The 16,017-nt window shown below is 43.0% G+C and overlaps 1 long non-coding RNA gene across 1 annotated transcript; it reads left to right on the forward strand.

Annotated features, from left to right (window-relative positions):
• The first annotated feature begins 7,327 nt into the window (after positions 1 to 7,327).
• Positions 7,328 to 12,097, forward strand: LOC308585360. The gene is made up of 3 exons (XR_014007326.1): positions 7,328 to 8,056; positions 8,553 to 8,692; positions 10,180 to 12,097. It is a non-coding gene; the product is annotated as an uncharacterized lncRNA (long non-coding RNA).
• Positions 12,098 to 16,017: the final 3,920 nt, after the last annotated feature.

Genomic DNA, 16,017 nt, shown 5'->3' on the forward strand with positions numbered 1-16,017 from the left:
TATTGTTGGGCTGATAACTGACACCACTACTGGACTTTATTTCAGACCTTCAGCTGCATGACATAGCCTAGAGTCATAAAGGCTAATCTGACCAATCAGATGACTCTCAATGATGACACAGTGGAGCATCAGGCGTTGCCACGGAAATGCTGCCCGGTTACAGTCAAACAGGGTATCACCCTTAAGGCAGCTTTGAGGTGGGGCAGTGCTATTAGGACTTAGCCATAAAGCCAGGCTAGTGGCTGAACATCTTCCCTTCATTTTCAACTCAAGAGTGACCCCTAGATACGGAGGGCTGTCCATCTTCAAATTCTGCATTATCCTTGAGGGAACGAAATACCGGTAACATATCCAAAAAGTCTACTTCAGACAGGAACTGAAGAACTGTCCCAGATCAATCAATTTAGAAATGTGAGTAAGCCTACAGTTATTTCTTTCTTGCTTTAGAAATGGAGTGCTGGTTCTTTTAGAAATACTTTGAGTACTACCAGCGGAGTGGTTTCTTTTGTGTAAATATTACATGTAACTTAGCAAATTAAGAATTAAAAATAAGTAACTCTTCAAGGGAAACCAGGGAATATCAAGACTGTTTTGAGGATTTACCGTATTTTTCGCCCTATAGGACACACCGGCCCATAGGATGCACCTAGTTTTTTGGGGGGGAAATCAAGGGGGGGGAATTATTCCCCCCCCAGGTTTGCGCAGCCATCCCCAAGCTAGAAGAGGGATACGGAGCGCTCCGTCTCCCTCTTCTGCCTTCAGGGACAGCCTCCCTGGCCTCTGCGGGGCAGCGCACTGCGCTGCCCTGCAGAGGCTTTGCGCAACCATCCCCAAGCTAGAAGAGGGAGACGGAGCGAAAAATATGGTATATGAAAACCAACGCTGCAATCCTATACATAGTAGCATGGGAGCAAGACCCACTGAACTCAGTAGTGCTTTCTCTGTGTGGAGATGAGTGAACATTTAAAGGCAAACGTAAGTAATCCACAGTTTCTGAAAGAAGATGTGAACCAAAACACAGCCATCCTTCACAATTCACTTTTCTCCTAATTTTGCAATGCTATTGCCCAGCCACTTAATGTGTACAGAAATTCTTCTACAATATGAGTTGGATTCCCATCAGCCTCCACGAGCATGGCCAACAGTCAATAATATGAATTTTCAAAAAAGACAATTTCCCTTCGAACCAGATATTAGAAACAAAGAAAAGTGAATAGATGCATCTGTGCTAGAGCATTGCATTTTTACTGAGTTATTATCCCACATCTGTAGACTTTTCTTTTTTCCATTCCCAAGGTAGAAGGCGGAGTTGGACCAGATACTAATTTGGGTTGCCAAAAAAACATGGTGGTAACTAAAGCTTTCACCATACACCAAGTCCCTTTGGGATATAGTGTTAAATGAAAAAATATGTGTACATTTTGGAAATCTAAAAACTGAGTAGGAGGAAATGTTTGCTGTTCTAGCTTTATTGGGATCTTAAAAGTCAGTTGGAAGGCAGTGAACAGGAAGTGGGGAAGCCTTTCTATTAACAAAGCTGGATATTAATTTGAAAGTGTGCTAGATAGCTAGTCAATTGAAGCCAAATAAGCTGGTGCTTAGTGTTGTCCCTTTCTTACAATAATGTCTCATTGTGCCCTCTCCCTTAATTATGTCTCGTGATAATTCAAAGCTGAGAGGAATTTTGCCAATAGGTGTGCTTCTAGAAAGCTAGTTGTGTAATAGCTAAAGTTGCAAACGTAACCTCACTTAACTTGTAGTAAGCCCCATTGAATCCAATAGGACTTACTTCTGAATAGACATTGTTAGGATGGTGCCATAAGAACGTGAGGTGGACACCCTCTGGCTGAAGGTCTAGATCAATGTTTCCCATACTTGGGTCTCCAGCTGTTTTTGAACTACAGTTCCCTTCATCCCTGACCACAAGTCCTGCTAGCTTGGGATGATGGAAGTTGTTGTCCAAAAACAGCTGGAGACCCAAGTTTGGGAAACACTGGCCTGGATTCTATGCTATGTTAATTCAGCATTCAGTCCATCCAACAACATCAGTTTACAGAAGGAGAGTCTCGTGTCTCCTCCTGCACCCACTTGCGCCCTTGGAAGACTTCTATGGAAGCTAAGGTGTGGGGAGAGTCCTGAACAATGCAGGATGGAGCTCATGAGAGGTGCATGGGGAAGGAGGGTACAGGCAGTTTTCCTTCTGTGAGCTTCCTTTGCTTAACTTATTTAAGATGCAAGCGAATCTCACAAACTACTTCCTGGAAAGTCACTATTTCCTTAGTTCTCAGCCTTCTGTATGGATACTCAGCAAGTAATTATGGAGGACTGTCTCAGAGGGATGAAATTAAAAATGTATGTGAAGTACTAAGAACATAAGAAGTGTCCTCCTGGTGGTGAGTCTCTTGAGTCCAGTCTCCAGTCTCCACCAATGTTCAGGCGGGTCATTTCCAGGCAACCTCTTTACTGAGCATTCATCCTGGTTCATTTGCATAAAGTTGGTGGGAAAGATTAGACAATGTTGGCTATTGACTAAGCATTCATTGTGATTTGTTTTAGGGGAGGTCATACAATGTTGCATCAAGCAAATATTATTCCACATTAAACCCTTTCCTTATTGTCAGAAATCTGATGGTGGGGCAGGTTAGGTTTGATTCACAAGAGAACCAAATCAAGTTTTAATTGCACAACCTGAATTTGCTGGCATATATTTGAATCCCACCGCAAAACAGCAATAGTCTGGAAGCACCCCCAGATGCCCCCAGGAAACCCAAAAGCAACCGCCAAAACTCTCTTTTGCCCCACCACCTATGATTCAGAGATATACTGCCTCAGTACATGGAGTTTCTTGTCAACTGTGCTTGGAAATGCATTGTATACATGTTAAGTGTTCTGCGAAAAAGATTAGTTTCTGTTGCAAGCCTGGGGAACCTTAGCACCCCAACCCCAACTCAGTGTCTGGAGAACTACAAGTTCCACATCCCTGTTCTGTTGCCCCAATAATCTCTACACATCTTCATGCGGGGCTGAAGAAATAAAGATATCCAAGGAAGAAATAAGGAATTCCACAGAAAGAAAAGGCCAGTTGCTCTGGACATTGTCGGCTTGTCATCATCAGCTCAGAAGTGAGCGCATCACTGCCTGCTTTTCAGAGGGATGGTTGGTAACTGCAAGGCCTGCCAAACAGCGAGATACTTAAGCACCAAGTGTGGTGGTGACAAGCTTACATTCCCCAGAGTAAGTGTGAAGGCTCATGGTGGTGCCCACGGCTAAAAGACAGGCTGTAGTTCTACCTAAATAATGGTTATCCTAAACGTCAGTCATAAAGACAACTCAGGGTACACGTGCAAAAATAAAGGTTGCTGGGTGTGACTCTCTTAAATGGGGACACACGCTCTATCTATCATCTATCTTGATTGTAATAAGTGTTTTACAAAAAAAATAACATAAACCAGTTAATTTCCATTCCTCTCACCAAATATTTCTTTGGCAGGTCTGCTATAATCCTGAAGTCTCTACGTCCAAGCCATTTGTGCTACAGATGAACACAGGTTGCACTTGAATTCTTCTTGACCATATTCACTCTTTTTTGACCTGTATGTAGCACAAATACTCCATTATTTTCAAATAAATCTGTCTATCTATCATCTCTCTCTCTCTCTCTCTCTCTCTCTCTCTCTCTCTCTCTCTCTCATCCATCTTTTGCTTGAATGTAATAAGTGGTTTTGAGTGCTCACTGGAAGGACAGATCCTGAAGCTTAGGCTCCAATATTTTGGCCACCTCATGAGAAGAGAAGACTCCCTGGAAAAGACCCTGATGTTGGGAAAGATGGAGGGCACAAGGAGAAGGGGACGACAGAGGACGAGATGGTTGGATGGTGTTCTCGAAGCCACAAACATGAGTCTGACCAAACTGCGGGAGGCAGTGGAGGACAGAAGTGCCTGGCGTGCTCTGGTCTATGGGGTCACAAAGAGTCGGACATGACTAAACGACTAAACAACAACAACAATAAGTGGTTTACAAAAGAATCAACATAAAACAGTTAAAAACAGATATATAAAACATTCAAAAGATAATTAAAATCAACCGTAGGCTTCAAGCTTTCAGTAAGCTTCAGTAGGACAATATGCTACCTGGATAACGCATGGTCCCAAACCTGCATTTGCCAAGGTAATGTGAATACTTGGGTAGGGCAACTTTTGAAGGAGAAAATTGGAAGATGGAGGGGGGGCAGTTCTTCATTCTTCCTTTGTGTATTGAATAACACCTGAAAATCCTTTCCAACATTGGTTTTCACAGTCCCAGAGACTGACTTGCAGGTAGGTGGGCAGGTTAAAAAAAAAAAGTGGTGGTAGAGCAGGGAAGAACTAGCATGTTTAATTAGTCCTAGACTCACTCTCCCAAGACTCATTCCCAGCAGCTCCTCTCTACTGGAAATACCACATCACAATTCCTGCATTAGTGCTGCAAGAGAAATACAGAAACTGAAACTCTGTGTTCATCTTATAAAATGGCAGTTCTGCCCTTAGCTTCCCTTAAATGTGATTTTTTTCATTTTAAATGCAGGATTCTAGTCTCTAGCAATCTGTACATTTCCCATGCCAGTTGGATTAAACATATTCTTAAACTTTTCAGATCTGGGGAAGTCCTAGAGCATACAAACTATGATTAGAATTCCAGTTTATGGAAGATCATTGGCTGCCAGGCTTTATTGAAAACCTGATGACTCACAATGAGCTGGAAAGGCTGTGGGCTGGTTTTCTTTTTTTTCTTCTTCTTTTTTAGTTGGGCATAGCATACAACAGTTTGGGAAGAAGAGAGGGAGCAATAAGCGGAAATAAAGTACCTGTTTATTTGGTAACTTGTAGTAATGGAGCATTATTGAATAATCACCCATGTCAAAAACTCCCTGCTGGGGAAAGCTAGTCCACCAGAAAAAAGTATAGCCTTCTCTCTATTATGCTAGTATACTATGTTCAATTTTAAAAACAGCAACAACAAAAACCCTTATGGGAATATTTGATCATGCAACACATACCTTTTTCACCTCTTTGGCTGTGCCAGAATTTTCTCACTCTGACTTGGCTTTGTGACATCATCATGTTGTCGAGTTTGATTGACTGCATGGTGTTACTGCAAAGCCAAGTCAGAGCAAGGGCAATGCTTTCAGAATCTGCATATCTGCTTCTAAGTTCTAAGCAAAAGCGAGGGTGGGAAGGTTTTAACAGGAATTTCAAAGGAAGCAGAGGGTTTCAACACACGAAGTGGTTCAGTCATCCAAGGGTAATACTGCAAAAAACTTCTGAATGTGTAGTTGCTGAAAAAGTTGAATATAAGTTGAAGAGAATCAGATTAGACTGACACATATTTTATAAGCACCTTTCAGGCAATATGGAGATGACTGTGATCTACCCTAATAAAACATCTGGAGTTCTTTCACCTCAGCCTTTAAGAAGTGGTTTGTAGCTTCTCAGCTCCTATTATCCTAGAACAAAGAGATCTTGATGAACTACTATTGTTGTGAACAAATTCTCTTTTTGCTTGTAATGGCGTCCTATGTAAATGCCACTTTCTTTTGGAAATAATTGCTAGCGAATGACTGAAAACAATGACTTCCTTTTGCAGTTCTTATGGAGATGTGAAACGGTGATATCACTTCATAACTAGGAACATGATGAATTGTTTCCTTGAGGTTTATGAATCACTTCTTTGGTTGTGACCTCCATAATAGACTACAAACCAAATGCCAACTTCAGAAACAACCATTTTGGTTATTACCATTACTCAGAAACAAACACCATAGCTTACTTTTATTGGCTAATAATGTGGAAAACCCAAACATTTAACAGAAAATAAATAAGTAGGTTAGGTAGGAGATTCTGCCAATCTAAGACACAGAGATTTTCAGAGACCCATGTGAATGTTTGTGTCAGACCAGTGACTTCCTGAGTAACTTCCTCCTGAGTTTTCCTGGTGTAATGGGAGTATTGCAGGACGGGGGGAACTGCACACATTACAGAGGAATGCACAAATTTGTCACTGAGTGTGTGCTCTACAGGGATATGTAGCTCATCGTGAATCCCTGATGAATGTACCTTGATTATATACTGTACACAGGTAAGTTTGCACTTTGCTATTGTAGGAGTACACTTGCAGCATCTAGGGTGCATGGCTTACATTGCAAACTTGCATTGCAAACGTTTTTGATGCAAAAGGAGTTTTGGAGATGTGGCTTAAAAGTTTCAAACATAATTTCCCCTTCTTCATCTAAGTGGCTTTTTAGCTTTTATTTTTTTTCTTCTGTCTTTAGCTGTGCTAGAATGATGGTGAAAAGTTTTGTTTTTACTCTGATTTGGCTCTGTGACATCAGGTAGTCTAGGCATAGTAAGCATGGTGCCCTGTAGGTGTTGTTGGACAAAAACTCCCATCATCCCTGACCGCAGGCCATGCCAGCTGGGGCTGATGGAAGTTGGAGTTCAACAATATCAGGATGGCATCATGTTGGCTACCTCTGACTAGTCAGACCTTATTTACTATGTAGGGTCACCATCACAAAGCCAAGTCAGAGAGAGGGTAGTGCTTGCTGCCCTCGCTCTACTGCTGTGCAGACACAGGAAAATAATTTCCCTGATCAATAGTATGGCGTATTGACACTGTCACTACCAAGGCTAAGATGGGTGGCCATTTCATCCCTGTTTCCACCTCACCCCCCAAAAAAAAATCACCAAAACTTTCTTCAGCTTAGATGTAGTATACGTAAAAGCTGGCAGAAGAAGCAAAATATAGAGCAGTGTGATTATAGTCACAAAAGAAAAACAAATCTGAGCAACAAGCAATGCCAAGGGCTGGCAATGTTGTGCTGTGGTATTTGGAGAAATGAAGCTATCAGTCCAGTCAGGAAAATCCACTTGTCTTGAACTGCTAGCGTTGTGGTTGGTTGAGGGACTGAAATAGAACACACACTTTCACAATTGTCTGCATGTGCTATCTGGTCTTTACTCAATGTGTATTTTGAGATTAGGGTGCTCAAAATTCTTTTGGAAATTTAAGGGGTTTGTTTGTCAGACTTGCCCAGTGTCAAACAATGAATCTGCAGTTCAATTGATATTAAAACAAATGTGGTTACTTTCCCTTCAAATATTGGTGGGCATGACTCAGACCGTGGAGGAGAAGCTGAGGTCAGGCCAGAAGCAGGATGTGGCCACATGTACAGATACACACAGAGACATATATATACACATACAGTATATATATCTCTCTCTCTCACTGGGCCAGATAGGAAAGAAGCCTTATCTGGAGAAGCTTCTAGCAACAGTTCACAAATTTTAATTTTAATTTTAATTAAAAAAAACTGTCTCACACTGTTAGCTGTGCTTTAGAGTTGTTTTTATACCAAACCACAGCATATAAGTTTATTCACCAGAATTAAATAGGCGACTCTCAGTACTCATTTATCATATACAAAAGAAAAACTCAAACTGAAATCATTTTGGTAATTCAGGTATCCAAATTGCTTGCAGCAGTTGTAGGATGACAGCAGTTCTGTCTGAAGTTTGGTTGATCCTACCCTGTGCTGAGGGGGTGGGGGGGGGACAGGAAAATTCATGGTAGAAAGAGACATACTTCTAGCAAATCTCAGTGGATGAAAGAATCTAGATTTTCCTTAGCATACAGCAAGGATGAAGAATGTGTTGTAAACCACACTGTGATCCTTGGATGAGGGGTGGCATAGAAATTCAGTAACTAACTAACTAACTAACTAACTAACTAACTAACTAACTAATAGTCATATCTCATCATCCCTGACCATTGCCCATCCCTTTGCCAGAGATGCTGGTCTCCAATAACACCTGAAGGTCCACAGCTTTCTCATCCTTGGAAGAAGACCTCAGTTTGTGATGTCTCTGACTGCTGCAGCCCTTGCTTCTTTTCTCTCACCCCTTTCTCTTGTTCGGTCTCTCCTCCCCCCCCCCTTCTGCCCACTTAAGTTTTTATAAAATTGATGGATCATTTTCTAACTATGCAGTGGATTTGAGGGCTCAAATGGTTGTTTGAAAGGTCTGTGTTGTTTGTTCATTCTTGTTTTCCCAGCAACTATCATCAGTCAAACATTGTGTTGTTCCAGCAGCACTTCTCATTTAGCCGGGAGGAATAGCTTTAGGATTGCTAAGTGTCTGGAGGGTGTTGGCTACTAAGACATGTTTTTTAAGCAGGCCATAATAGTTTCTACAGCTGTTAACAGTTCCTAGAAGAAAGACTGCATTATTCGCCTGTGTTTAAAATGTGCATGACTGGCATTGCACAGAAGTCAGATTGGGAGAATGTCATACCCCCCCTTTTCCTAATTTATGTTTTGTGAAACTTGGCCAGGAAAGACTTCAATAACTAGAGAAATTCTTTTCAATCAACATGTGGTACATTGTATTGTTATAATTGCTCAGACCTCACCATGAAAGTTGTCTTTGTATGTGTAGATGTACAATCTGTACTGTTTTGTTTTTTATTTATTCTGCATTCTTTATTCTAATGTGTGTTCTTCTTCTTTTCCTTCCAGGCCAGAAAGATTGTTATTGAGCTCTGCACAAAGCTGAAATAATGCTGTGTGTTAAAAAATGTGAAGAATTTGAAAAAGTTATAAAAATTTATAAGTTGGCTTGACGCTGAGGAAATTTCTGCATATTTTAATATAAATAGGTAATGCAAATATTTGTTCTGTGCGTTCAGAGATGCTCTCTGTTTTCCAAAAGTACTGGTATTTAGTTCTGATTCCGATAAAGCAGTTGCAGTTCATTTTCGCTGTGGATTAATGACCAAAATGAATGTCATTCCAAAAAGCATAGCACTGATATGGTTAATTGCATAAAGTACAGCAGTGAAGTGCAAAACAGGGAATAGTTTCAATGTGCAAACAGATTCGCTGTGTACAATTGACATCTACCAATGTTAGGGCCGGCACTATGAAGGCTTAAGAGGCAGCAGCTTGAGAGCAGTAGACTTAAAAGGACACCTGCAGTGCTACATGAACTCTACATGAATCAGCAGAGCAGCCCAGATTCCTCAGGGACATCAAAGAGAGACCCAGAATGCACTTGCAGATTTCACAGAGGTGCCCTGGCCTCATTTAGTTACAGTGGTAAAAGTTCTTGAGCTGGCCCTGACTTAAATGAATGGAAACCGTCCCATAGAATTCGTGACAATTTGCGCTCATGATGGTATTGAGACTGCTATACTGTTTTCATCTGTCAATGTTTCAGGGCGGACTTACTGTTCACTGCAGGCCAGCTTTCTTCTGAAATCTTGTAATTTTTCATACTGCATATGTTCCAGGCATGGTTTTCCCTCCACTGTGGCTGCACTATAGTGCAGGAGTAAAAGCTCCAGATGGCAGTAATGCAGAAACACTAGAGAAGCATAAGTACCATATTGGCCTGGATATAAGCCTCACTTTCCCCCCAAATTCCAACCATGAAAAGTTAAAATGCTGCTTATCTTCACGACCTTACGGCATACAGCCAAGAGCGTGGGGCAAACAGCGCCAGGAGCGTGGCACTGGGGCGCCCACCCTGTGTATATTCCCCGTCCTCTCCCCCAAAGCCAGGAAGTGAGAGAGCGAGGAAGGGGAAAGGCCACCGGCAACGCAGTATGGCTCCCCCCCCCCCCAGTATGCAGCCAGGAGCAGCAAGGAATGGAGCGGCTTATATTTGGGTATTTTTTCTTTTTTCCTACCCCCCTCCCAATGTTAAAGGTGCTGCTTATGTTCGGGTGTGGCTTATGTTCGGGCCAATACGGTAATACAGTGGAATGGTGTGTGGACAGTCTGGTATAAATCCGCCACGATTGTGCTATTATTGCATCAATCATAGAAACAGAATTGTAGACTTGCACCCCTTGCCGGTGCATTTTCATTATAAATATATCAGTAGGCAAGCGGGACATTGGTGATGCACATTGACATAGAAGCTATAAAAATGGAGAGCCATTAAGCAGAAATCGTAGCCGATTTAAGAGGTACACAAGTAAAAACGTAATGGGAGCTAGATCTGGAATGAGGAAGTAGGAGTTGTAAGTAAACACAACAAGAGACAGTATAGATCTGGGCCACAATTTCTCAGGAAATAATGTTCTAATAACTTTTCTGGGAATTTTCTTAGTCACCTCTTGAATGTTTTTGAATATTCTAGGGCAATAATACCACCACCACCTTTTGCTATCCATAAATGTGGTGAAGAATTTGGATAATTTGTTTTGTGCAAATCTGAGGGATCAAAAGAATCTCCCTCTCTCCCTGTCTGATTGAAGAGTGCCAAGAATAGTTACATACACAGCTGGAAAAGAAATGGAAGCTTTGAGGAAGCAATGGGCAAGGAAATGAGAGTAGCAAAAAGTAACAACTGATCCACTCTTCTAAAAACAATGAAACAAATCTCTCCTTTGAAGGGTAACACTGTGACCTCAAGTGGGGTACTCTGGAGCTCAATTTCCCCAAAGAGGGCCAGGCCACCCATGTGGCAAGGTGATGTGAGTGCCTCAGGCAGCAAGATCTACAGGGGTAGCAGATCTGAGATATGAAGAACTACAGAAGGGAGAAAGGGGAAGTCCTGTTGTGCAAGCAGAAGTCTGTTCCACTAGTAGACAGACACAGTTAGATATCACCCAGTATCACCTAATTTGTTCGTACTAAGCCACGGTTTAATAAACAATTGCTTCTTAAACCATGACTTAGTGTAACTCTGGTTTGTTTATTGCCACCAAATCCATGGCTTACAAACCTTGGTTTGTTTTAAGTTTTTAACTATGGCTTGGCATTATGTGAGAACACAAGCAGCCTTCCTTAACCATGGTTTGTTTGGCCTCTCTATTGCAGATGCTTGCCAAGCTACAAAGGCAAGAACAGATGGAAAACAAACATAATTTGGAGAAGCAAGCTATGGTTTGTTGATCATCCATTAGACAACTCATGGTTAACTGCAAACCATGGCTTAGAATAATGTGAGGACCAGGCTAAAGTCTCAGGACTGGGAGATCAGACAACCTAGAATCCTAGAGCTGTGGAGCTGGAAGGGACCCAAAGGATCATGGGAACTTGTGCCATTAAACAACTGTTTTATTCTGTTACTAATACATATTCCGCACCCTTTTTTCCTGGCTTCATAATTAAGTGTGCACATTTCCTTCCACCTCATTTGATTCTTTTTTTATTTGTTGGGGTTTTAGTAGCGAGTTAGCGATTGAGTGGGCTGGTTGTTGGTCTTGTGGCTGGAGAAGTTCATCACATTCTTGAAATGGAAAAAAAAGTTCTGTTAACAGTAACATAAAAGAGAACTTCTCTCCAGCAGTGAAAATGGAGAAGGAAACGGTTACTAGGACTAGAGTGATTTTCTTTTCTAAATTTGTCTCTTCCTCGGAAATGTCCCTACAATTTTTTCAATATAATACACCCCCCCCCCCGAGCTAAGCTTATTTCTGATCTTAGAGTTTGACAGTCAATGTGAGGTAGGGATTGAAGCAAAGGACATTCCATTGCAGATTTCCCTGCCCTCCTAAATGGCAGGCAGTGAAGGGGGGCGCGGGGAACGTGCAATGAGATAAGATCACATCACCGTTTGGGCTTACTAAATGTTACAAAAGAGAGCAGAAGAATAGAAGTGGGGACACAGGTTGCAGTAGTCGCATATCAGCCACCATGTGTTGTTCCAGCATTAGGCTTCCGGTTGAGATTCAATGCTTCTAGATCATGATGCACGTACATCTTCCAAAAAACTACAAGATGCCTAGAAATGCCACCAGCTTGTGATTGGATCCTGTTCTGCTATAAATGCTAACACAGTGTTTCCCACAGTGGGTGATACTGCCCCCTGGGAGGTGCTGGAACAATTTGGTGGGTGGTAGTAGTCGCCTCTGGTGAAATTGGGGGGTACTGAATAAAAATAAGGAGGCAGTGGCAGCATAAAGAAACAAGAGAAGAGTAGAAAAATGTGAAAAACTGTTCGTACATGTTTCATCTGTTGTATAATGACGCTTACCAATGTAACGTGGAGTTAAAGTCGTAGTGATTACTTTATTTTCCAAATAAAGACACAAAGTGCAAGTTAAAACCAATCAGTGGTCAAGTTATCTGACACAAATTTGTCACTGTATCTTTTCTGTTTGCTCACTTAGAGAAGGTAGATTTCCAGGGAGGCGCTGAGTAATTTTTTTTCTGAAAAGGGGACAGTACAGTAGGCCAACTAAGTTTAGGAACCTCTGTGCTAACACATCACAATGAGAAGTAACAGTCAACCTTAGCTAAGCTACAGCAGTTGTAAATCTGCAGTTGAAGTGGGTGCTGAGAAGCAAAATACAAAATTAGGCACGTCCCTCTGATACAGGTCTGGCCTTCTTTGAAGCATCTCATGTGCCATGTATCCTTGTTTTGTACGGTGTCTGTTAAGCATCATTCGCTGTAATGAGTAAATGATGAAACCCCAGAGAGAGTTTAATAGTGAAATGCAGAGTCGACACTGAATTGCAGTCATGGAAAATGGCATCGCTGATTCAGTAACGAGCAACAAAAAATACCTACATTGTGTCTTCTGCATGAGCTACTGAAATAGGTGGGGTGATTGGAAAACACCAACAGAGTAATCAGCTGTCTCTTTCTATTTTGATGTCGATGGGATGCAGGGACTGTCCCTTTCTTGAGTTTCTGACTTGTGCTCTGGTTGGGCAGCCAGCCATATTCAACTAACTGTGATATTCACCCCATTTCTCCAATTGGCAAAAAATTCCAGGCATGCAGCACTTACCCAAGTTTGATTTCCTTTGGTACGAAGTCGCTGGAGACTTCTTATTGTTTTGTAATTGAGTATTATTTGAACACAGGTGGAGACACAGCTTAAACAATTCAACAGGGAACCAACAACAGCCAGCAACACCCTCAGATGTTCTCTGCCTCACTCAGAACTGTGATATTTCTTCACATGCAGGTACTAGACATCATCTTTAGCTGGGAGTGAGGAAAGTCTTCCTCCTGCCCCTTTTGAAGCATTTCTTAGCCATTCAGGGTGAAAACTACCTAACCATCAGTTCATATGGGAACACATGGCAGGGCTTTGAACATTTTTGTCAAGCCCAGAGCAGAGATGGAAAGCCTGTGGCCAGCTCCATATATTGTTACACACACACACACACACACACACACACACACACACACACACGCACACACTGGCATCAGCCTGAGACAGCATGGCCATTGATCAGGGATGATAGGAGTTTGTAGTCCACCAAACCTGGAGACTCAAAGGTTTCACCTCTCTGCCTTAGTTTGGATAGCTCAGCTGGTAGAACATCTCAGGGTTGTGTGTTCAAGCCCCATGTTGGGCAAAAGATTGCTGCGTTGCAGAGGGTTGACATAGATGGCCCTCGGGATCCCTTCCAACTCTACAATCCTGTGGTTCTGTGAACTCACACTGATAATACTGCTTACAAAAAACCTGATAGGAAACCCATAGCGGTACAAAATAAACATGGGTTATATGTTATACACTAGCAAAAGGCCTGTCACTAGGATGGATGAACCTGTCTGGAAACAGTGTTTCTATATTGCAAGAACCCTTGGGTCTGTAGGTGTGCAATGTGCAGGATGCGCTCTCTCTCTCTCTCTCTCTCTCTCTCTCTCTCTCTCTCTCACACACACACACACACACACACCTGACCTACACACTCCAAGCCATTGCGTCAGCATTGGAACACAACACTGTTCCCAAGTGCTGCAGTTTAATTTTCCTTATAGGACTGAAAGGCAACAATTCACATAAAGGGTGAGTGTAAAAGACCAGAGTGGAACTGCACTTGGGGAAGCCATTAGCTTGGAGCTAAATCTGCTCTCTTCCCCTGGTAACCCCAGCTACAGAAGATCAAACTTGCTCCCCAGTAGCAATTGGTAGGGCACCACCAACACTCACCTGACCTCCTGTCACCTATGTCACTGCAGCTCACTGGGAGGCGGTCAGGGGAAGGCAAAGGGGCAGTGAGGTGGGTGCTGTGCAAATGCCCTGGCAAGAGCACTGCTGGTGCATTTGCACCTTGCCAACCTCACCTCTGGGGAACTCGCCCAGTCATGACCAAGGAGGATCAGAGGTTTTGTGGGGCCCAGTAGAAGACCTCAGGGGCATCATTGCACCTGTGGGTGCCACGCTGGTGACCCCTAATTTAAGGCCCACACCAGAACTAGGATGCCTGCAAAGTTCTAAACATGAGATGACGGCACCACACCAAACATCTGGGTTGTGGAGAGTGGGGTGAGATGTGTGAGAGAGGCTGGGGTGCACAGGGGGTCTGAGAGGACTGCATCACTGCAGCTGTGTAAGCCTGTGAGGTGCTGACCACTACTGTCAAATTTCTGCTGCTGGTGCCTAATCAGGTAATATCTACTGTGGGTCAACAGCTAGAGGTTCTAGAAAATGATTTATCCCTCCCCAGTCTGGGTCAAGCCTTAGAGCCATTTGTCTGAATCTGGGCTGGCTTGCATTGCCATAGCCATGCTGTTTCCAATTGGATGGTATTTTGATCTCAGGGAGAGATCAATTGCATTCTTATGCCTTTAAAATAGCATCTTTTTTTGAAAATTAATGTAAACATTTTTACTTTTTGTGCAGCGTTGCACAAAAAGGTGAGCAGGGGGCTTTCCAAATGCAGCAAAACTAGCTTATCACCTTGATAAAGCCCCCAACTGCCCCATCCCTTCTAAGACCCTTACATTGAGTGGTTAAAATGATCAACTGTACCACAGGCTCCATCCCAGTCCACACAAGGGCACTTATAGCAGCCTGGGAACCATATCAAAATAAAGAAATATAACCATAAAAGAATTTGTAAAAAATCATAAAATAACCTGAGTTCTGAAAAATAGCATCAGCTAACATCTGCCAGTGGAAGAACTTTGTTTACCAGTATCATAAAGATCCCTGATGCGCTAGGAAGAGGCTGGCCAATTAGGGAGCTGCTGTCCCTGAATGCTGAGGCCAAACCATCTGCTTCCTTCTTTCTTTATTGTCCCCTTTGGTTGCCCCCTCGTCTCTTGAGTCATCCTGAGTGAGAAAGTTGCTCATTCCTCTTACAACACCAAGGATCGACACACCATCGCCTCGGTTCCTTCTCCACCCGCCCCATAGCGAATGACTAATGCCTGTGTGATTGAGTAGCAGTCAACCAGTTGGCCTGGCAAAAATGTCTGAAAGTTCTCAGAATTAGAATCACTTTCCATCATGTGCCAAACAAGCCAAGAACAAGGCTTGTGATTGTGTTACTGCGATGCTACTGCTCTCTGGGCCATGCAGGGGCGGATTTAGGGCTGTGTGTGTGGTGTGCATGAACTGGGCACTGAGCCAAGGGCACACCGGGATGCGTCTCAGCCCGGTAAGTGAGGTGCTGGGCTTTGGGAAGGAGGCATGAGACTCTGGCAGGGTCCTGGAGTCCTCCCATCTCCTTCCAAAAGCCTAGTTCGTACTTTCCTAGCTTTGGGATAGTTGTAGGAGCCTGGTGCCTCCTTCCCAAAGCATTGGTCAGCAAACTTTTTCAGCTGGTCCCTTGTCCCTCAGACCTTGTGGGGGGGCTGGACTATTTTTTTTGGGGGGGGGGAATGAACGAATTCCTATGCCCCACAAATAACCCAGAGGTGCATTTTAAATAAATGGACACATTCTATTCATGTAAAAACACACTGATTCCTGGACCGTCCACAGGCTGGATTTAGAAGGTGATTGGGCCAGATCTGGGCCCCGGGCCTTAGTTTGCCTACCCATGGCATAGGGCCTCCTTACCCTCCTTTGGGAAGGCAGTGCGAGGGCTGGGGGAGGGTGCCAAATTTTGGTTTTGCACAGAGTTCCATAGTACCTACTGGCCCATGCATTCTGGGTGAGGATGGTTGAAGTAATGTGAAAGCAGGTTACAGTACTGTATAGGGTCTTGCTTTAGTAGGACCCAGCATTGCTGGGCCAGACAGTCTTCAGGCTGCCAAGATTATGATCTTCTAAAAGATC

This window comes from Podarcis bocagei (genome assembly GCF_964188305.1).
Source record: "Podarcis bocagei genome assembly, chromosome: 4".
NCBI classification, from domain to species: Eukaryota; Metazoa; Chordata; class Lepidosauria; order Squamata; family Lacertidae; genus Podarcis; species Podarcis bocagei.